Source organism: Typopeltis vanoorti, chromosome 6, assembly GCF_054136105.1.
Source record: "Typopeltis vanoorti isolate ZY-2024b chromosome 6, IOZ_Tvanoo_1.0, whole genome shotgun sequence".
NCBI lineage: Eukaryota > Metazoa > Arthropoda > Arachnida > Uropygi > Thelyphonidae > Typopeltis > Typopeltis vanoorti.
Genome location: NC_143554.1, coordinates 66,494,491 through 66,517,640, shown reverse-complemented (window position 1 = coordinate 66,517,640; position 23,150 = coordinate 66,494,491). Strand labels below are relative to the sequence as shown.

Below are 23,150 nucleotides of genomic sequence, written 5' to 3'. Positions count from 1 at the left end.
ACTCAGGTGAAGGCTGCCAACACATTGTGGACTGGACACAAACGTCTAATATCCATGTGTGCTATGATGAACTTGAAAGATTGTCGAATCTAGAGAAATTACCTTAGATTCTTCCCATATCAACAACAGCCTAAGTTTCAATCTCTCTGATGCACACATTGCCTCTGTTCAATACTGACACATTCGTGACAGCACGTAGTCAACTTTTCTTTGGAACTCAAGCTCGCATTACTGTTTTCAAAATGTACTACTGTCTTTTGTACTAGTACTGTTAATGCAATTTTTAAGTCTCTGTTATTTTTGTATATTTCTCTGATTGTGATACCTGAAGAAGTTGATCCATTCAATGAAACGAGTATCTTGCTAATCCGAACTAATAAAAACTGCGCTCGTTCGGATTGGGGAATTTTCCCCGAAGAGACAACAATAACTACCGTTTTAGACAAAAATAATCGGATTCTAATGGTACATAGATTTAATTCTGTAAATAAATGAAGTAACTGATGGGAAAAAAAAAAGCTACTGTACTGCAATGTAAAACTTAAAAAATAATACAGTACACAAGTTTATTTTAGTAAAAAATTTAGTTTGTATGTACCTGCATTGTTGAGGATTCTGATTTAATAAAATTGCATAGTTTAGTACATAACTTTATTTGCATTAAAAAAAAAAAAAATTACTTTATTGTACATAACACAAAAAATGTTTCACAAAATAACACACAATTTTTTTTTTTTTATTTATTTGTAAAAAGAGTCACTGGTTTTCTTTGGCTTCTTGGAAGCTAAACATTTTTTGAATGCTTCTTCTCGGAGCTGCATTAGCAATAAAAGTTTTGTGGAATGGCGTGTCATTCTGCTTAGCCCATTTTATACACATATTAAAACTGTCAACTACCTCCTTCGTGTTTTACTTTTTTTCTTAGAGTTCTTTGTCGTCATCATCTTCTAATTCATTCTGTAGTGTGATATTTATAATTTCAGCATCTGATTTGATTTTAAATTCACTTTCGGTTCTACCTGTAATCCGTTCCGTAACATCTGTTTGTGAAATTTCAACATCCGGATTTATATTTTTAACCAAATTATGCACGCTTTGAATTTCCTCTTTTTGTGTATCACCGTAGTTATACTGTATTGTAATAAACCATGTCGCCTCTTTATCTCTTGGTATCAGTCATTTAAACTATATATATATATATATATATATATATATATAGTATTAATATTTTTGTTATGCCTACTTCAGTTGCATGTGTGTAACATATTTTTAGAAATGGAAGGAAAAAATGTGCATGACAGCATTTTTTGCTTTTTTATTTCAAAAAAGGCAAATGAACGGTGGAGGCCCATTAAAAAAAAAAAAAAAAATTGCAGCGTATATGAGGAATGGTGCCTTAAAAGAACGCGTATGCCAAAAGTGGTTTGCCAAATTCCGTTCTGGAGATTTTCACATCTGTGATGTGCCTCACACCGGTCGCCCGACGTTGATCCGAGTGTTGTGAAGGATATTGTTGACAAAAATCCATTGCAAACAGTGCAGGAGATTGCTGCAGTACTGAACATATCCCATACAAGCGTTGAAAACCATTTGCACAAGCTGGTATGTGTTTCAAAACTCAATGTTTGGGTGCCGCATGAATTAACTGAGGCCAATATAACTGCTCACATTATCCATCTGTGATTCGCTGCGATGTTGCCAAGAAAACGACCCATTTTTGAAGCAGATGATTACGGGAGATGAAAAATGGGTCATGTACAATAACGTGATACATAAAACACCATGGGGGCACAAGAGCGAACCACTGCAAACAACCTCGAAAGTGGGATTGCACCCAAAGAAGATCATGCTCTCTGTGTGGTCGGATTATAAAGGTGTTGTTCACCACAAGGTGTTACCATCAGGCGGAACGATTGATTCAACTGTCTATTGCTCACAGTTAATGCGACTGGCCCGTGCAATTAGCACAAAACGTCGTGAATTGGCAATTCGGAAAGGAGTTGTCTTTCACCAAGACAACAACAGAACCCACACATCGTTAACAACCCGGAGTAAATTGTTACATCTTGGCTGGGATGTTTTGCCGCATCCTCCATATTCACCGGACCTGGCACCTTCAGATTACCACTTATTTTGATCGTTTCAGAATTCTCTGAACGGGAAAGCCTTTGCTAATGAGGAGGCTGTCAAAAGACACCTCAATCAGTTTTTTGCCAGTAAACCTCAGGAGTTTTATGAATGTGGCATAATGAAGTTGGTGGACAGATGACAAGAGGTCATTGATAAAGAGGTTCAACATATAACTGACTAGTATGTATTATATATATCAAATAAAATGTTTCATTCCACTCTGAAAAACCAAATGAACTTATTTGCCAACCCAATATATAAAAATTTGAACAAGTTTTTTTTTTTAAATTGTATAATTCAGATGATAAAACTGGATTCATGCTAAATCACATATTACATAATCTTTTTTGAGTGGGAGATTTTTATATAAATCTGGCTTGAAGGTAATTTTTTGTGACTGATTAATAGACTTATTTCAGGTGTCTTGTCATTATTCATTCTTATCAAATTGTCATAGAGCAACTACATGGTTTAAATCAATAGTTAATAAGTTTTTTATTTCTCAAATTTTAGCATAGATTATTTAACACACCTGATCATAAAGTATGAAAACTGAGGACTCTGAAAACCAAAATTGTGTGTGATAGTTTGTTAATCTATTAAGCAGACTTCTTGCATGCATGGATACATGCCCACACATTTATTTCCTTGTTCCTGCTTTTGTTGAGAACACATTTCGGACATCTTCCTAGTTTTATTTAAAGATTTCCCAATGCCATTTTGCTTAGTCATGCTGAGGGATAGAAGTCAACATAGATCATTCCATTTGGCACCAGTGAAGTGCACCAAAGGGTAAATGTTCCACAGAAAAGGAGACATGAATGAGATCATGATCTATGTTACAAGAGGTGAGAGCTGGTTGAGAAAGGATTCAGAGTTGGCAAGATCTAAGGATTGTATAGTATTCTGGATGGTAGATGGACAAAAATGTCATCATATCATTTTTGCTCCTTAGGTATGATTCTATTTTTTAAAAACCAAAAACTGGCTCAGAAATTGTCAGAATAAATGAGACATCCTGATGGGAATAGGGATTGGAGGAGAATGACATTTTTTCATCAAGATATAAAATGAAGGAAGGAGGGGAAAAATTGCTTTTTATTATAACAGTTATGTCATTCAAGGGAGTGTCGCACTAGTTTTGAGGCAATATGTTGTGAGATAGAGGTCGACAAGATGAAATATGTAGTTGGATATTGTTATAGAGCTGGCATTCCGGAGGGCATTGGCAAAAAATGTGTAGTCAAATTAGCCTAGCAAATAAGAAAAAGCATGATTATTTGGGTATTTTAATTATGATAATATAGATTGGAATGAAGAAATGGCATTGAAAACTTATTATTGCAGTGATTCAGAGGACATTGGGATGTGTAGAAGTAAGGAGGTTATGGTTCCATTGTATATGGCTATATTTAGATTATTGTGTACAGATTTAGTCACCTGTAAGTAAGAGAACCTATTTTCAGAGTTTTTGTGGGTCACCTGCGTTATGTAACAGAAGCCCCGTGATATGAATGAGAGGCTTGAATTTGATTGAACCATCAGAGGATGTCATTATAAATGTGGTGTCCGATTTTCTTCCAGTTAGTGAGAGTGACCATGAAGTGATCATCTGGGTGGTGATCAACCACATGAGGACTTTATGAGGTAAGAATGTATGTATGCAGCTGCAAGGCCAATAATTATGAAAAGTTCAGGAGACAGCTTGGAGCTGCATCATGGAAGTAAGAATAATTGACTGGAAAGAAAATAAATGCTACTTAGGGACTAAAGCAATGTCTGAATATATTTCAAGGGTCACATGGTTAAATAAGATAAGTTTGAAATGGATGAGTGAGGAAGATTAATTATTACCTGTCATCTTATACCACCTCCACATGCCATGCAGCTGAGAGATGGCATAGGGAGGTGGTATAAGATGACAGGTAATAATTCGTTACATGAGGAGTACAAAGAGTAGGCCAGGAGAGTGACTTGCTGGTGATAAAGTGCAGTATGATTAGCATTTGGCTATTGAAGGAGAAATAAAAAAAATAAAAAATAAAAAAATCCCAGAGAGAAAGTGTTCTTTCGATAAATGACAGGAGAATAATAATATTGGTTGTTGAATGAACCTAATGGAATGATAGCCACGTTAGAGGATAAAGGAGGAACTGTTGGTGAATGAACAAGAGGTATGTGGGGATTTGGGTGAACTCGGTGTTAATAAGGCAGTAAGACTTCATGACATAACACTGTGTTCATCATCAAATTCCTGCCATGTACCCTCAAGGGGTGTACAAGATATGATAATACTACATGAAAAAAATTACATCATTATTAATTTCCTATCTACAATTTTCCTCCAAATCAGTCTGTTACTTGTCAAGACTCCAACATTATCAGATCTTATATTTCTATCGTCTAAGGCACTTTGTACCGTATCAATCCACCTATATCTTGGTCTTCCTCTGGGTCGTTTTCCTGCCAACCTGGCAGAGAACACTTGTTTTGCTAATCTTTCCTCGCCCATTCTGTTTAAGTGACCATACCACCTGAGATTAGCTCTGCTAACGCATTCCTGGATGCTGACAATGTCAAGTTCTTTCCTAATATCCTCGTTTTTAATATGATATTGCCATTGATGCCATCTGAATATCCCCTCAAAACACTGTGTTTTGAGGGGATATTCAACTGGATTAACATATGCCTTGACATGTTTAACATGAGGCTTAAAGTACTCCAAGTACCAAAGGAGTGGAAAGAGGACAGAATTGTTCTACTTCATAAAGGAGGCAATAAGTCTGAAACTTAGAATTACAAGCAGATATGAGTATATCAGCAGTTGTAGTTGAGATGTTAGAGAGCTTAGTCAGAACCAAGATCCAAAATTGGATCGATAACATCAGCATTGTCTTTGACAGCATTGGTTTACTAAAGGGCAATAATGTTTTAGCTGTCTGCTTACTTATTACAACATGGATTGTTTATCATTGGACAAAGGAGATGCATATACAATGGTATATTTAGATTTTGCAAAGACTTTTTTGATAATTCCACAAGACAAGTTGGTAATTAAATTGGAAAGGAATAGTGCATTGGATTAGAGATTGGTTGCCTAATAGGCATCAGCAAGTTGCATATTGGAGGGGGAGCAGTATCCCAGAAGATGAAAGTCACACTAGTGTCATGCCTCAAGTGTGTGTTCTAGGGCTTGTGCTATTTAACTTTTGTTTTTCATATTGGGAAAGATTAGAATGGTGATAAACAGATGCAGATGATGCAAAGTTGGGAAGAGGCAGATATGGCTTTGAATGAAAACTTGAATAGACTGGCTGAATGAGCAAGTGGAATTGCCACTTCATTGTTACAAATAAGGTTTTAAAATTCAAGAAGCAAAGATGGGGTGCAGCATATACAATTGGTGGGGATATCATACATGTGGTAGAAAAGATCTGGAGGTGATGGTGGATAAGGACCTAAAATTTAGGTGCCACATTGCTAAAATTTATTTTAGCAATGTGCCACAACTTATTGAAGTGATGCAGAGGACATTTGGATGTGTAGAAGTAAAGAGGTAATGGTTCCATTGTATATGGTTATATTTAGATTACTGTGTACAGATTTGGTCACCTGGTTTTCAAAAGGATGAAGATATTGGAAAGGATCCAGCAATGACTAATTAAAGTGGTCTCTGAAATGTTGGGCACGAAAAAGGATTGGATAGAAGGAAGGAGGATATCATTGAGACATAAGTTAGCAACATTTTTTCATCATGGGGAGATTGGGAAAACTAGATTCCATTCCTGGAAGCCGAATAATAGGGTTCTGTATGGAGGGGGGGGGGAGAGTGAGAGTAGGTTATTTTACATGGAGAATGGTGGGTGATTGAAACGTGTTATCTGAGTGTGTGTGTGTGTGTGTGTGTGTGTGTGTTGTGATTGTGGAATGGAGAATGAAGTTATGGCATGGTTTGACCTATGTGTGTGTATATAGGGGAACCTATCTTGATGAGTCTTTTGACTTCATGGAGGTTTGATTTTGATAATGTTAAAACCAGGAAGCATTTAGTTGGGGGAGAGAATACATAATTTTAACTTTCATCAGTCAGTGAAAAAAGCAAGTTATTTATTTGTGAGTACTACTGCAGTGAAATAATTAATATAATACAATTTTACATACAGATCCTAAAGAATAATCTATCTGTATACAACACAATATTTTGTTTAGATTTGCCACTGCTTTTTTTTTTTTTAAATGCAATAATAAATCATTGGCAGTTGTATGAATTTTTTCAAAATAGATCAAGTGCATTCCTGTTCCCAAAGACTGGAAATTAAAATTATATTTAACATGGGTGATAAATGAACATAACCTATTTTGTAACTATTTCTTTTTCATTTTTCAAATTTTGTTATTCATTTATATTTTATTTTAATTCAAAATTCTTAGTAATTGAAATGGAATCTGGACTGACACAGCTGCTTTGCTTTTTGTGATGAGATGGTTGATTATATTTGCCTTTCCACTCTTCCTGACTAAACACGACAACATCACAAAGAACATTCTGCTTTTGAGTTATTATCACAAACGCTGCCTTTCTTTTGAAAATGGGAATTGCTCCTTAAAAATATTTTAATGCCTTAAAGGTGTGTGTGTGTGTGTGTGTGTGTGTGTGTGTGTGTGTGTGGAAAGTATTTTTACCTTGGGTGTAAATATGTTAAGGATACCAAGCAATTTTAAACCTGGTTTTACTCAATTTCCCAAGTAAGCAAACAGACCAAAAGTCAAGTTTGCGCCTGCAATTGATGCAAGTCTAACTGATCCCACAGGTAGTGCAAGACCAGGGCAACTCGTGGCAAAGGTGGAACAAGCTCCGATCACTAATCTTAATATTTACCCTTAATGCCAAAACATCTCCAAGAAGGGGTTATATGATGTTTTGTATTAAAGGCAAGGGGCCACTACCCAGACCGGTTTCGACCTTTATTGAGGTCTCATCATTGGGAGCTAGGCTAGAAATAGAAATACCAAGATTTAGTAATACAGAGCTTGTAAGTATTTCACCAAAACAAGTTACCATAAGGTGTTTTAACCTTATTAAATAAAAATCTCTGGAGGAGATATAAATGTAGATAGTATTTTTACCTTGGGTGTAAAAAAATTTTTACCTTTGGTGAAATACTTACAAGCTCTGTATTACTAAATCTTAGTATTTCTATTTCTAGCCTAGCTCCCACTGATGAGACCTCAATAAAGGTCGAAACCGGTCTGGGTAGTGGCCCCTTGCCTTTAATACAAAACATCATATAACCCCTTCTTGGAGATGTGTTTTGGCATTAAGGGTAAATATTAAGATTAGTGATCGGAGCTTGTTCCACCTTTGCCACGAGTTGCCCTGGTCTTGCACTACCTGTGGGATCAGTTAGACTTGCATCAATTGCAGGCGCAAACTTGACTTTTGGTCTGTTTGCTTACTTGGGAAATGGAGTAAAACCAGGTTTAAAATTGCTTGGTATCCTTAACATATATAGCATTTTGTTTGTGTAAATGTTAAGGCCTTAGTCACTTCAGAATTTTTTTTCATTTTAATGATGTAGAATATTCATATTTTGATGAATGGACAGCTGGCAAACTAAAACAGTATGGTATTGTTGGATGGTGAACATCAAAATATGGTACCAATATTTTAAAATTTTTATTATTTTTACGGCTTTCGTTTAGGAGGGCCCCTTTTTGTGTCATTGGCTTTCTACTCAGAAATTCTTAGGACATTACTAATGTATTATAGAAATATATGCAGACTAATAGAGGAACAAATTTTGGACATGCCTTGCTTAGATGTTGTTGGCTGTCTTCTTTGCATGATGTGCATACTTCTGCTGTTAAAGGAAGGGGAGGGGGGGGGTTGAGGCGATGTGGGAGAATTGATTTGAAAAAAACCCAGGTTTTTATATAATATTAAGGGTGGGCAGAGAGCTTATTTTGGAGGGGGAAGAGATGGAAAAGGGGGTTGAAAATGTAAATTTTTTTTGTTGGGGGGGGGTTATCGGGAAAGGCGTCAGGCGGGGAGAGGGTTAACTGGGTGGGAGCCATTTCAACCGTTCGTCATCTTCGGAACACATGGGGGAAGTGGATGTCATGGCGGCTTGGTGTTTCTGCCTTTTGGAGTGCTTGCGTTATTGCCTATTGGTCAGGGTTGTGACCTAATTTTTATGTTGTGGAGCTTTCGACACTCGTCCAATGAGGTGAGGACGTCTTCATGGGGGTAGGGTTAGGTTATTTATTCTCTGAAAAAGGTCATGTTTTCTATCATAGAGTTTGATGTTGTAAGCAGTGGTTTAAGTACTTTGTTGCGAATTTCGATAAAGGTGGTGTTTTTTAAGAGACTATTGGCCGTATCAGGTAACTGTCTTTGTCGGTTTCGATTTGTCCAAACGTACAAGGGGTACGTGTGGTGCGAGGTGTTGTGTTTTTTGTTATGATTTTGTCTATCTTGTTTTGATTTTTTAGGGTGTGTAGGGTGGTGTTGATTTGTTTTATGTAGGGTCATTTTAGATTTTTTTGGTAGGTGTGTTGGTCGTTTAAGATAGCTGTAATTTTGTTGTGGTAATTGGTTTGATTTGGTTTATGATGACTACTGTATCCCCTTTGTCTGCCTTTTATGATCATTATATTTGGGTTCTTTTTTAATGATAACGGGGATTTGTGTAAGTTGGGAGTAATGTTGGGTTTTACTGTTATTTTGCTATTCATGATGTTTATTTTTCTGGAATATTATTTCTTTGTTTGGGTCATTTTCTAGTTTTGCTTGGATTTCGATAATAATGTCTTCGTTTGGTATGTATTTTGGGGATAGTGAAGTTTAATCCCTTGTTCAGGATGGTGATTTCATCGTGTGTGAGGTTATGATGTGATAGATTTATGATAGAATTGTTTTGTGTAGGTTGCGAGGTAATATCAGAAAGGTTGGAAACTGCACGGTTTGTTGTATTGGGGTGGGGGTCTGTTAGGGCATTCCATTTTTTTGTGTGTTGAGCTTCTATTAATTTTAATTGTGTGTAGTCATTGATATGCGATTGGGTACTTTCCTTAAAAACCTGCTCATTCGTTTGGGATCAGTAAAGTTTTAAATCTGTTTTTTGTCTGTTGAAATATATAAATAGGCTTGTTTTTTCTTTTTAAATCTCTCATTTAGGGCCTGTTTTATGAATGCTTGGGATGCCCAGTAACAAATTATTTTTTTTGTTTCCGGGAATTGTGCTGTTGCCTTGTACTGCTGCAAATTTTGGCATGACATTGTGATTGAGACAATTGTTAAGGAATTTTATGTATTTTTTGTTTTTGCACAATGTATGTTAGGATGGTCTTGTGGTATGTTTCTTTTGTAAAGTTTATGCACTCATTGAATGCATGTCATGAGACCATGACATAGGCTTGTGTTGGTGTATGCACTAAGGGATGCTATTTTAAATGTGTTCTGTGAGGGAGGGGAAGATCTGATCCATACATGAAAGGGCACAAGACCTATAGCACATGTGTCATATGTGAGCAAGTAGTTGTATTTGGAAAAAATCCTTCATTTTTGGCATACCAAACCAAATTTGATTAGAAATCAGAACAAAATCCCTAGAATTTGCTGTCATGATAAAACTGGGATGAATGTTGCCTACTTGTAAGATTCTCTTACATTTGAGAGAGAGATCTCTTCCACATGGGGTCACATATAGTATGTATGTATGATCCTGTTGCACTGGGAGGGATGTTATTTTATTAAAAATTGTAGGCAAAGTACATTCTGTATTGTTTTCATGCCATTTCCATTTGCAGTATTTTTGACATGGTTGCTGGCTTGTATTTGAAATACAAGTATGAAAGACCATTCTTTGAATCTACTGCTGCCTAAAAGAACATTGTTAACCTGAATAAGTTGATGTATAAAACTCTTAAGCTTGGAAATGATTATTCTCAGACCATCTACTAAGAATGCCCAACCAAACCAATAGGAGACACAATTTAAGATCTCAAGAGCTTGCTCTGTTTCTTCAGATCAGTTTCTCTTGTTTATACCAAACCAAATTTGATTGGACATCATGACACAGTTATGAAAAATGTATCTTTGTGTGTTGTCTGATGATGCCAATTTGACTTTGGCAGACTATAGAAAATAATAATTAATTAAATTTTAGATAATAGAACATGTATCCACATTGAAGGAGTTTAATAGAAAATAAAAAATAATTATTCTCTTCTCAACTGGTTTCTTCTGGTGGTGAGTAGCAGTACTACTTTACTAGGGAATAATAGAAGACCAAGGAGGTTTCCCATTGCCTTCTTGCCCAGTAAGTATTTTCTTGTCGGCAGATGTGTGTGTGTTCATGAGGCCTATTTGTGGGATAAAAAACTTGAGTTCATGGTTAGAAAATAAAAATAAAAAAGCTTACCACCTCTGTATGATGTCGTCTAAATCACCTATCGTTGAAAGGTGAGTTTGACAACTAACTCACCTTGCTTGAAAATAAAGGTTCTTCGTCTCAGTATTCAAACCAAACCTTTCCAACACCAAAGGATATTGTCTATACTGACTGAGCTGTGGAGGCTCCATTAAAAAATTAGATTGAGATATTTCGGTTTGATGTCATAAACCAACATCAGTGCTAACAGATGAATAGCAGAAACTTCAAGAACATCAATTCAAACATGTGGAGAATGGCATCTATTCATGCGTAGTTGCAAGTTTGTGTGTGAAGTATCTTTTAAAACTGTGCCACTTGATTATAGAGTAGGGCTGATGACTTCATATCAATTGCCTTAGTATCTCATAATGCCTAACATGCATCCTTTTGGATATATAGTGCTATGGGAAGGGTCACTACCCTGATCAGTTTCAGCTTATATTCAGATCTCATCAGTGGGAGCCAGATCCAGAAGAGATACCAAGGTTGAGTTGTTAATTCAGAAATCATAATTTCCCATATATATATGACTAGTAAAAAGGTCTTACGTTATTAAAATATTCTTGATTATTTACTGTATAAAGTGCAGGCCAGAAGGGTAACGAGTGTGGTAAGAAAAGCAAAAAAGGATTACGAAAGAACATTAGCCATGCAGGCTAAAGAGAATCCTAAACAGTTTTTTAGATATGTAGCAAGTAAAAGGAAAAATGTACATGGCAGAATGATTTTAAAGAATGCCGATGTAGGGAGGTAACTGAATCAATTGATATAGTTGAGTTACTGAGCGAGTACTTTGCAAGTATACATCATCCAGGTGGTGATATTGCAGAAACGAATAAACCAGTAGATTATACGGGAATTGTGGTGAATGAAGTGGAGGTGAGTAGTCTATTGCATAACCTCAATGTCAATTCATCTGTGAGATTGGATGGTATACCAGCTCATCGTACGAGAAGCAGCTAAAGAATTGTCAGTACCCTTGACCATTTTGTTTAATTTGAGTCTCGGGTCTGAGTTAGTCCCGAGGGGGTGGAAAGAGGGGAAAATAGTTCCACTGCATAAAGGTGGTTCCAAGACTGCTGTTGTAAATTACCGACCGATTAGCATATCAGAGATTGTTGTCAAGGTCTTAGAGAAATTAGTCAAGAAAAGAATACAGGATTGGATAGATGAAAATGGGATATTGTATGGGGGACAACATGGTTTTGTGAAAGGTAGATCATGCCTCAGTAACTTGCTCACGTTTTATAACACAGTGACGGCTGAACTGGATAGGGGTAATGGGTTTACAGTGATACTACTGGACCTTGCCAAGGCCTTTGACAGGATACCACATGGAACCCTAATCAGTAAACTGGAGCAGATGGGGATAGATATAGGGTTGGTGAGATGGATAGGAGGGTGGTTGAAGGAGAGATACCAGAGAGTGGTTTATGCAGGAGTGGAATCTAAAAGACGGCTTGTGACTAGCGGTGTGCCACAGGACCCTGTTCTTGGACCACTGCTTTTCAATTTGTTCATCAGTGATATAGGAAAGGATTTGAGAGGAAGTGTTCACTTATTTGCTGATGATGCAAAGTTGGGTAGAGCAATTGTGAGTGCACAGGATGTCAAAATTTTACAGGATGATTTGGATAGTTTAGAGGACTGGGCTAGGAAAAATGGATGTCAGTTCAATGTGGCAAAGTGTAAGGTTATGCACTTTGGGTTGAAAAGAATAGCAGCAGTATATAGCATTGGTGGAACCGTACTCCATGAGATTGATGAGGCCAGGGATTTGGGAGTGTTGGTGGATAGGGAATTGAAGTTTGGTGTGTACATTGCAAAAGTGACTAAATCAGCTCATCAAATCACTTGGCTTCCGAAAAATACTTTAACATGCAGAGACGAGCAAGTTGTTGTTCCTCTGTATCGAGCCTTGATAAGACCCCATCTGGACTACTGTGCCCAGTTATGGGCACCAGGGTTTCTTCGTGATGGGGAGGAAGTGGAGAGGATCTAGAGACGAGTGACCAAGATGATAGCAGGTCTGTGGAATGAACCTTATGAGAATAGGTTGAAGATTTGTGGGTTGCAGAGATTGGATGATAGGCGAAGGAGGGATGATATGATTGAGACATTCAAATTACTGAAGGGTTTCTATAAGATTGATCCAGAAGATATTTTTGAAAATATGACTGGTGGTGGGAGGACTAGGGGCCATGCATGGAAGCTGGGCAAGAGCGTGGTTGACAAGGGTGTTAGAGCTAGGTTTTTTTACTTGGAGAGTGGTGAATGAGTGGAATAAGCTTCCAGAGTCTGTTGTGAGTGCTAAGATTGTGAATGAGTTCAAGGCAAGGTATGACAGATACTGTGTGAATGTCGAATAGTTGTTCTTGACATGATGTTAGGGCCTCTCTCGATGAGTCTGTCGACTCCTTGGAGTTGCCTGGAACAATAATAATAATGATTGGAGATACAAAAGAGAGTTTTTTTACTTGGTTACTAATTAGATTAAACTTGTCAAGAAATTATATTCTTGTTTAATCCTTTACCCAAGTGAAGTAAATAAAGTTTGCTCATGAAGTACACTAGCTTCTATAAACTGAGGAACAAAGAGAACAATTACAATAACTCAAATCTGTGTGATGAATTTTTGTACAGTTCGATCAAAAGCAGTATGATATGTGAACCCCCCCCCCCCCCCAAGAATTGTTAATAAATGATTTAATTCAGTAACAAATAGGTATATGAAGACAGTTGTCAAATTGAGATTGTCAAAGTGCCTCAGTAAGGAATGTGTCATCCATCATAGCAATACAGCAACAACAAATATTTCATACTGTTTATGATAATGTCCACTTGGCTCAGTTGGAAACAACCATTTCTCCTGCAAACCCTCCAAATTTTTCTGGGAGGGGGGGGGGGTTAAGATCAGCAACATTTCTACCTAGAGCATCCCAGATGTGCTCAATAGGATTAAGGTTAAAAGACATGGCTGGCCAGTCTACAGTTAGTATATTCTCTTAGAAGATACTAGTCCATGAGCTTTGTCCATTGAGAACAAGCATTGTCATTTTGTAGGATAAATGTCCCTTATTCCTGTCTGCATATGTGTGAACATAAGGGCTAATGACTGCATCTTTATACATAGCAGCATTCATGGTTCTGCTAGAAGCACATACCGATCGGTACATCCACCCAATGTGATGCCTCTCCAAACCGTCACGCTACCTCCACAATAAGTGTTCTTTTCATGGATATTAGAGGGATGATAACATGTCAGTTGGTCTTTCCAGGTCAAACTACACACTTAGTATCACTTTTTAGAACAAATCAAGACTCCTCGGTAAACAATACTGGTCCCCATTAGTTTTGGGATTAGTTGACACGAAGCCTGGCCCATTTCAAATGCTCTCTTGTGGTGTAGGAATAGGGGGCATGCAGACCATGTATCGCAAGACCACCTTCATGAAGCCTTTTGCAAACAGTGGATTCAGTTACCAGGTGTTCCTGTAGCCAACAGGAAATCAAAATCAGAAAAAGTATTAGAATCCTCAAGATTTATCATGACCAGGAACCTGAAGGTAGCATTGAAGTGTACAACCTTGTAAACTTTAATGCTACCAAAACTCAGTTCTGCCCGATCTCTTGCAAGAAAGAGCACGCATCCCTCTCCCTTACCTTCAGTAATACTGAGATAACACGATCGCATTTCTCTTCTTGGACTGACTTTCACCTTTGATCTTTCCTGGCACTACCATATTTCAACTATAGCTTCTGCAGCTGTCAACTCTGTAGAAAGTCCAAGTCCACCCTGCCATGGAATATTGCTCCCATATTTGCACCAAAATCCTCTCTAAGATTGCTCAATTCTATCTAAAACAGAGCAATTCAGTAATTAATGATCCCTCTCGCAGATCCACTTCAATCCCTCCTAGGCATTCAGTTTCTGTGTTGTGCCTCTTCTACAGATACTTTCATGGACAGTGCTCTGTTGAATTGGCCACTGTTATTCTCCCAATCTCCTCCAAAATCATTAAAATAAGAGCCACTGCTAACCAATACCCTTTTACAGTCCATCTTAAAACTCACTGAAACAACTTCACTGCCTCCTCTTTTATTCCATCTACTTCTGTTTTTAGGAACAATCTTCCCCCACTCTGCCTTCCCCAAAGAGTCAACCCTCAGCTGTTCAAGCAAAATGTGAACAGCCTCCTCCTCCTTTCTTCTATTCCTCTTTCCCACATATGGCACTAGTGTGCTATAGGTCTTGTGGCCTTTCATGTGTGTGGACGAGATATTTTAAAAAAAATTCATAGTTGATTTTGGGTAGTACTCCAGTTTTGGTGAGCAGATAATTGATGATATTAATCATCCATTTGTGTTCTACAGCATTCCTTTACAATATCTCTGGAATGCTGTTAATGACTGTTGGAATTGGTTCCAGTCTCTAAACATTGGAATGACTCATATGCATGGCTACTTCTGCCTGACTTTGGCTGGCTTCTAATCTTACAATGGCCTGAATTCATTGGTTAAATGATGTCATGCAGTCATATCCAAGAACCATCAATACCCAACTCCTACACTACCTTGAAGATACTCAACTAATTAATAAGAGTAGATTCTCTGTTGATTGGTATGTGCTTACCATCAGTAAGCCAATACCAATCAACAGGGGATCTGCTCACTACATTGTTCATCTCTGGATAAGTACTGTGAAAAAATTTGGCCAATTCCAAGTGCTTGAACTTGATATTAAGGAACTTGGAACCAAGGCTTTCGACTGGATCTGCCACAAGGGTCTCTTTAAATAAGCTTCTTTTTTGCTCTGTCCCATAACTTCTGCAGCTGGGTTGCCACTTTTATTACTGGGTGGATGTTGTGCATGATGGTGGATGGTTCCATTTCTTCTAATTATGCAATGAATGTTGCCCCCCCCCCCACAGAGTTCTGTTTTCTCACCTGCCCTCTTCCTTCTGTATGTCAATGACCAGCTCCAGTTGACTAGTAATGCATGGTTTCACTGATGACAACACACTGTGACAACCCTTGCATCATGCAAACCACCATAACTTACAGAGCACACACCTCTGCAGCCCTCAATTATGTTTTCCAAAACATTTTTCATTGGGGGGTCAGATAACCCTGTCAATTTCAATACCTGCAAAACACAGTTCTGTCTTATTTTACACACACAAACGATCTTCTCCTGCTCTTATCTTTGCTGCACCCAAATTAGGCAAGATGAGATTTCTCTTGTTGGTATCACCCAGATATCAATCCTCTCTTGGCATAAACACATTACTGCCGTTACCTCTTCGAAGAAATATCAAAAAAATAGGATTCCTCTTTTGCCCAAAGCATTATTTTACTCCGAACAGCTGTTAACCCTTTACAAAACATAGATGCCCATCCATTGAGTACTGCGACATATTTGGAGCAGTGCCACCAAGAGGTTCCCTAAAAATGTTCAATGCCATATAGAAGAGAGCAATCAGAGTGATGAATGACCCATCTCTGATCAACTTCTTTTACACAGGTGTTTAATATCTGCTGCATGTATCTTCGATAAATATTTCCACAGTAAATGTTCATGATAACCGTCATCAATAATTCCAATTCTTTCCAACAAATCTATTTAAATTCATGCAACTATTACCACCCAACATTTTTTCACAGTTTAACTCCTGCCCCATAAAAGAAGTTTTTCCTTGTCTTTGATTTCTGCTGCATCTGGAACAACCCTCTCTCCTGTGTGTTGCCCAAGGAATACAATGCACAGGTCTTCAAATCTAATGTGAACAAGTTCTTCCTTACTTGTTCAAACCTCTTTCCATTCATGGTACTAATGTACTATAGGGTTGACTGGCCAGTGATGTCAGAAAAATCCCAGTGAGTATGGACAGTAGAAGAAATGAGTATGGGAGAATAGAAGTGATACGTAGGTGAATTGTAAACGTCACTTATGTATCGGTGAGGATAGTATTTATCATTATGTGACACCTCCAAGGACTCATTGCAAGAAGGCATCTACTTTTTAAACGAATATTACCTAGGTATTTCATCATGCTGGTGTTTGTGATATCATTTAGTCTTTGTTTGAGGATGGAATGGTAGAGGAAAGAAATGAGTTGGAGATATTTGTGGTACTAAGTTAATGATAATAAGGTAATAGGACTTGATATTTTGCTGAATGTTTTATAGGAATCTTCTAAGGTGATAAGAGTGTTGAATGAGCTCTTATTAAACCAGCTGCTGGTTTATCATGAACTTTGAAATGTGAAGGTCAAAAGAATGAAAGGAAATAAATGAAACCTGAAGTGGAGGCAGGGATGCCAAGACTGAGTTAAAAATTTTTTAAGCCATTTGATGTATCCTCAAAGGTGGTTATAGTTTAGGTATTGGAGAAGTTTGAGAAAGCTGGGATCCAGGATTGGTTAAGGGAAGAATTCTCTGAGATTCATCATGGGATTGTTAAGAGTTGGTAATGTTTTTGTTTTGCAATTTATTTGCATATTACAGAAGAGCAACAAATGTACTGGACAGGAGGGAGAATTTGAATGTTTTGTGCAATTCACAATAAAAGGACAAAATAAGATTAATTTAGCTGCCAATATATATTTGTTATTTTTATTTTTTTTTTTTTTCTCAATCAATATCTTCAGAACACAAATAATTTGTTCTGAAGTCACTAAAAATCATTAGTAGTGGGGATTTTTTTCAAATAATTAAAAAAAATAAAAAAAAATGTTAAGTTGTAATTTATCTTAATGATTTTTGGCACTAGGCTGTTTAGTTTTTTTGTGTTTTCACAGATATTAACCATTCTTGTTGTCCATTTCACAGGTTTGTACCAGGCACTTCATACACTACTGGATGGAAAGATGGAATCTTTCCTTCAATGAATGGATGAAGGTTGCAAATATGATATACGATTCAAATGTGATATGGAACTCTTCTTTTTATTCATTAAACTGCCTGTGTTTTCAGATGTACTCCAGATTGGGATAGTGATAGTTTTGTTGCTACCTTTTCTGTATTAGGTGGGGGGATTGGGACACATAGTGTCTTATCTATTTTAAAGGGCATTATAATCATTGGTGAAAATCACTTGGGAGGTGAAGGCATGGGATTTCGCTGGCAATAGCTGCATTATTCGAACAGATAGCCCTGGATTTTGTAGGTTTAATGTTTTTTGGATAAATTATTGTGGCTAGATGATGGTATCATTGCTTGTGTAAACATATTCCAACATTTTGTGTTGACTTTCTATAAACAGAAAAAAGATACTGACCATTTGAAAGGTATAAGACCAGTATATCTCAGAAGTGTAGTTTTTAGATTATTTTTTGTTGCAAAGTGTATTTTAGTATACTGGCCTTTTTTAAATGCACGTAAGTATTGATTAAAATGAATTGGTTTGAGTGTAGCTGTAGTGCTTGGGTCTCAGTTATATAGAAGTTGGCTAAAGGGGGGAGAGAGAGAGAGGGTTGGAGAACTCATTGCTTTTTCATCCATTTGTTTCTATATTTTCTTTCCTTGTGAAAAAACTATCATGTACAGTAAATTCAAATATATCAGTGAGAAATGGAACTTGATCAAATCAAGTATCTGTTAGTGGTATATTAGTGATACATGGAAATATAATGATTGAGATTAAGGTTAGCTTTTTAATATAGTAGTACTCAGAGGTAACACTTTTTTTAATAAAGGAGGTTACCTCTGAGTACTTGGGAATGACTTTGGTAATTGCTTGGCAAGTTTGTACATAAGACTCTGTACTGTGAATTGCCAGATATACAGATATCTAGTTTATGAATTTTTGGGCTCTGTGTTGTTTCACATGATAGGGTTTGAGCTTGTTAAGAATTTTTTTGGGCCATGAGCAGGTTCTTGATCAGTAATTTGATAAGAAAAATTATCTTTTAGATATTGCTGTTTTTTGTTCTTGTTGTATAATTTGATACGAAAAATTATCATTTAGATGTTTTTTCTTCTTTTTTTGCTGCTGTTGTATCTGGCATCTACACTACAGCATGGAAGAAAGCCCATATACAACCAGCTCCAAAAAAGGGGAGAATTGTTTACCATCAAGCTATCAACCTATTGCTTTCACATTAGTTTTGTCTAAAGTAATGGAGAAAGTTATCAACAGTCAACTTCAACACCTTGAGAACTGCTGTCTAATTAGTGATCACCAGTATGGATTTTGTCAGTCTATATACACAGATCTCCTTGCCTATATTACACATCTGTGGACCCATTCCATGGAAAGGTTTGGAGAAACCTGTGGTGTTGCTCTTGACATTTCAAAGACTTTTGATAGGCTCTAGCATTGTGGACTTCTGAACAAGTTACCATTCTTTGGACTGCTTCATCCTTGTGTATTTTTTGTGTTGCTCTCATCCACGAAAGATTATTTGCAAACCTGTAGTATATTGGATTGCTGATTTTCTCTCAGATTGATCTCTATATGTAATGGTCAATGCTGTTCTCTCTTCAGACTTTCTTGGCAGTGCTCCTTAGGACTCTGCCATTTCATCCACCCTCTTCCTGATTTATATAAATGATCTCGCATTGACTGCAAACTCTATTCATAGTTTTGCTGATGTTGGTTCACCCCCACTCGTCCTACTTATGACAAGCCTTGCAGTGCTTGAACATCTCCAGCTTCAAGATCATCTGTAATAAAACCTGGACACACTGATCTCCACGGTATCCTTGTTGACTGGGCTAAAAGTAACCTAGTCAACTTCACTTCTTCCAAAGCACAGTTTTGCTTGCTTACTCACAGAAAAAGACCTCAGATCTTCTCTATTTATTTTTGATAATGCTCAGCTCAGCAGTCAAGACCAAATCTCTCGTCTTGAACTGACTTATTCAAAACCTTTCCTGGCACAGTCATATCCTTCTATAGCATCATCAGCTTCCAAAACTTGTTATCCTTTTCTGCTCAAGATGGTTCTCTGCTGAACATTTTACCTGGTATAAATCTCAAATCCGACCAACCTTGAAATACTGCTATTGTGTTTGGAGTGGTGCACCTGAGACCTAAAAATTCTTGATGCTGTTCAGAAGAGGGCACTTCATTTGATTAATGATACATCTCTTACAGACTCTTCATCCACTTTCCCATAGAAGATCAGTTTTTGCATCTGTGTCTCTTCTACAAGTCCATTTTTCCATGTCCATTGTTCAACAGAACTAGCTTCCATTATGTCTGCCATATCTACAGGAACTAGAGCAGCATCTGTACAGTCGAACTGCATACTCATCGAATGGGCTCCTAGCATTTCCAAAGGACTATGACCTCAAACAGCTCAATAGCGATAAATTACTCTACTCCTACCCACCCACTCATGACATTTGTTTGCTACATGCTCTTTCTTACAATATATTATATTATATGTCAGCCTGGTTTTCCAAGTGGTTAATATCTGCTCTCCAGCTAAAAGGCTGCAGGTTTGAATCCTGCCATGGGCATGGATGTTTGTGAAAAATAGTGGTGGTGGTCGGCAGTAGATGGCGCTGATGTAAATGATGATGGTAGTTGGAGTGGTGGAGACGGTAGAGCAGGTGCCCTCCCTTGATGAGTCTTTGACTCCCTGGAGGTGTTATGTAATAATTATATTATATTATATACATTTGTTTGATTTTTTTTTTTTTTTGTAAAAGTGGCAGTAGCTTTACCTGCTTTGGTTATAATAATAATGTTATTGCATAGCTTTGTATAGAGACACTACTAATTATTGTATATTTGTTTTGTAGTACATGGATAAAATATAACATCATGACCTTATTTGCATTCAGATTTTGTAATATTCTGAGTTCCTCCAGTTCATTTACCACTTTTCACATAAGTCACTTCATTTGAGTTGGATTGGGTTGTTTTGGATTACAGCCAAAATAACTGAGGCTGTGAAGTCAGAGTATTATATTCCTTAATCGTTTGTATTCTTCTGGCCATTTTGCCTTTTTATTGCTGTGTGATTCTGCTTATCTGATGCATGCCCAGAAAATGATTGCTAATAAGTTTACCTGTTTTTCCTCCTGTTACAGCTATGTTCTTACTGTCTGCAGTAAGAACAACAATCACACTTCCTTTACCCCCCCCCCCATACTGTAAGAACTTGGGGCATTAGAATATGTAGGATCATACATAATGGCAGCGTACCAGAAAGTCTCCTGATCTCATAGCACATAATCTTGTTTCTGTCTTCTTTGATATGATGTGCCTGGAGGAAATTTTAATGCCGTTTTGTGAGACCTGCTCTCATGTTCACATTATGTCATGGAAAGCATTGCATCCAAGAGTTATGACTACCTTACACCAAATTCCTCCTGTTTCCCTTAGTCTGTATGTCCAGGATTAATTATATTGGACAGGAAATGATAATTCTTGTTTTAATCCTTTATCCAGGTGCAAGTAAACCAAGCTTGCATGTTAAGTACCTTCATGACTAAGTTACTTGTGTATTATAGTGCTCCTTATTTTTGAAATTTAGTTTAATTCTTTTTTTTTTTCTTTCTGTAAGGCACTCTTTCATTTTATTCCATATAATAAGTAAAAAAATGCAGTAAAATTTTTAACCAATTTATTAAATGTTAGGAGTTGTGATGGCATGTCGGAGTTTGCATACTGAAATAGCATAATTGCAAACTACAACATGCATATTTGCAACCTGAACATGTTTTAACAGGGCTACTACTCTTGAATTTTCAAGCTGCTTTTCTCTGTGCATGTTTTGTGTAATCATAATGGTGTGTTAAAAAGTTTTCAGTTACATTATAAAAGTGGCAAGGACATCAGCAAGCAGCATTGCTACCTGGAATACAATGGAAATTGACATCTTATAGCATTGTCTTTTTCATTACATCAAGGGAAGGCAACAAAGTTTAAGCAACAAGGGAAGAAGCTCATTCCACAGCCCAGGATGTTTTGGCAATCTGGGGAAAAGGCAAAATACCTAAGAAGTTGAAAAAGTATATCGTGGACAATGTTGAAGGTGTATTTCAAGAATGGGAGATAAATCTAAGATAAATGTTAATTTTGGAAAGCGTAAGAATAAGGTAAAGAATTCAGGGGCAAAGAAGGAGCAGGAAGGAATTTTGAACACCTCTGTTTAAACAGTTGGTAGCAAAATTTTCATGGAGTATAATTAAGTATTACTTAGAAGTAATATTTTGTACCAGGTATCTTAGTGCAGTTCATCCTTTGAGCCTTAAAAGGTCAGTATCATTACCATCACACAAGAACAAGTGCATTGGTTGCATGGTTCTTTAGACTCCTGCTTTAAATTGCTTTAGACCTCTGCTGTTGAAAGCACTGTCAATGTTGCTGTCTTACATTATGATTATTTTGATGATATTTCATATGATTAAATTTGAAAACTATATGAACAGTGAAACTTATTAATTACAGTTTTGTGAAACTTTAGATCAGCACTTCCCAAACTGTGAGCCGTAGGTTTTGTTGAGGGGGATTGTGAAATAATGAAAACAAATTTAAAATGTTTTAAGACTAAGTAGATTTTTTTATCTTAAAAGAAACGTATTTAATTTTTATTATTTCTTTTTTTTTGTTGTTATTTTTTATATTTTAATGCAAAAAAATCGCACATTCGTGCGGGTTCACAAATTTTGCTTCCTGCCTATTTTGGCACTTAATGAATATTAGTAAATATATGCTTATTCATATAAGTTTCATTTCAAAGCAGAAAGCTAAGAATTGCAGTTTCAAATATTTCACTTGATATTGACTTTTTGTGTAGCAGTATTGAAACACATCCATCACATTAAATTGTTATTAAACTTTTATGTTTTTAATTCTTACTTTGTTTATTACTAATCGTTTTACTTTTCATGTTCTTGTACTGCAAATGTACAATAACAATATACGAGGTGGTATCAAAAAGTTTCTAGACTAGGTTTATAACATGGCAGCACAAAGCTGCACGCACAGTCACAGGGAGCACCTACCTTCATAAGTCAGTGTGCCAAAAGACATTGTCCTGTGTACATCAGGAGCTGTGCAACTGATGCTATTCTGACCACCTGCATTACCACATCTGCAATTTCATTATGGACAGAAAGTTAGAACAAAGAGCAAACGTGAATTTCACATTTGAAAAAAACGTGAAATTTGAGGAGCGTTATCAGTGACGAAACTTGGGTGTGCGGGTACGACCCTGAGAACAAGCAACAATCTTCACAGTGGAAGAGCCCATCATCTCCACGACTGAAAAAGACGAGTCAGGTCCGCAGCTTGACCAACTACATGCTCATCGTCTGTTTCGACATTCACGCCATTGTGCATCGAGAATTCGTCCTCAGAGGCCAGACCGTCAATAGTGAGTTCTACTGCCAGGTTTTAAGATGTCTGAGGGAGGACATTCGGTGAAAGCGACCAGATCTGTGGCACGCAAAAAACTGGATGCTCCATGACGACAATGCACCCTGTCACCAAGCTCTCCTCGCACGTGAGTTTCTCGCCAGAAACAACATGATTTCACTTCCACACCCACCCTACTCGCCAGATTTGGCTCCTGCAGACTTCGCCCTCTTCCTGAAAATGAAGATTCAGCTCAAAGGTCACCATTT

At 37.1% G+C, this 23,150-nt stretch overlaps 1 protein-coding gene across 1 annotated transcript in view; it reads left to right on the top strand.

Moving 5' to 3' along the window:
* The window catches only part of Nipped-A (Transcription-associated protein Nipped-A), a 936,100-nt gene that overhangs the window by 1,133 nt on the left and 911,817 nt on the right, over positions 1 to 23,150 (top strand). The window lies entirely within an intron of this gene.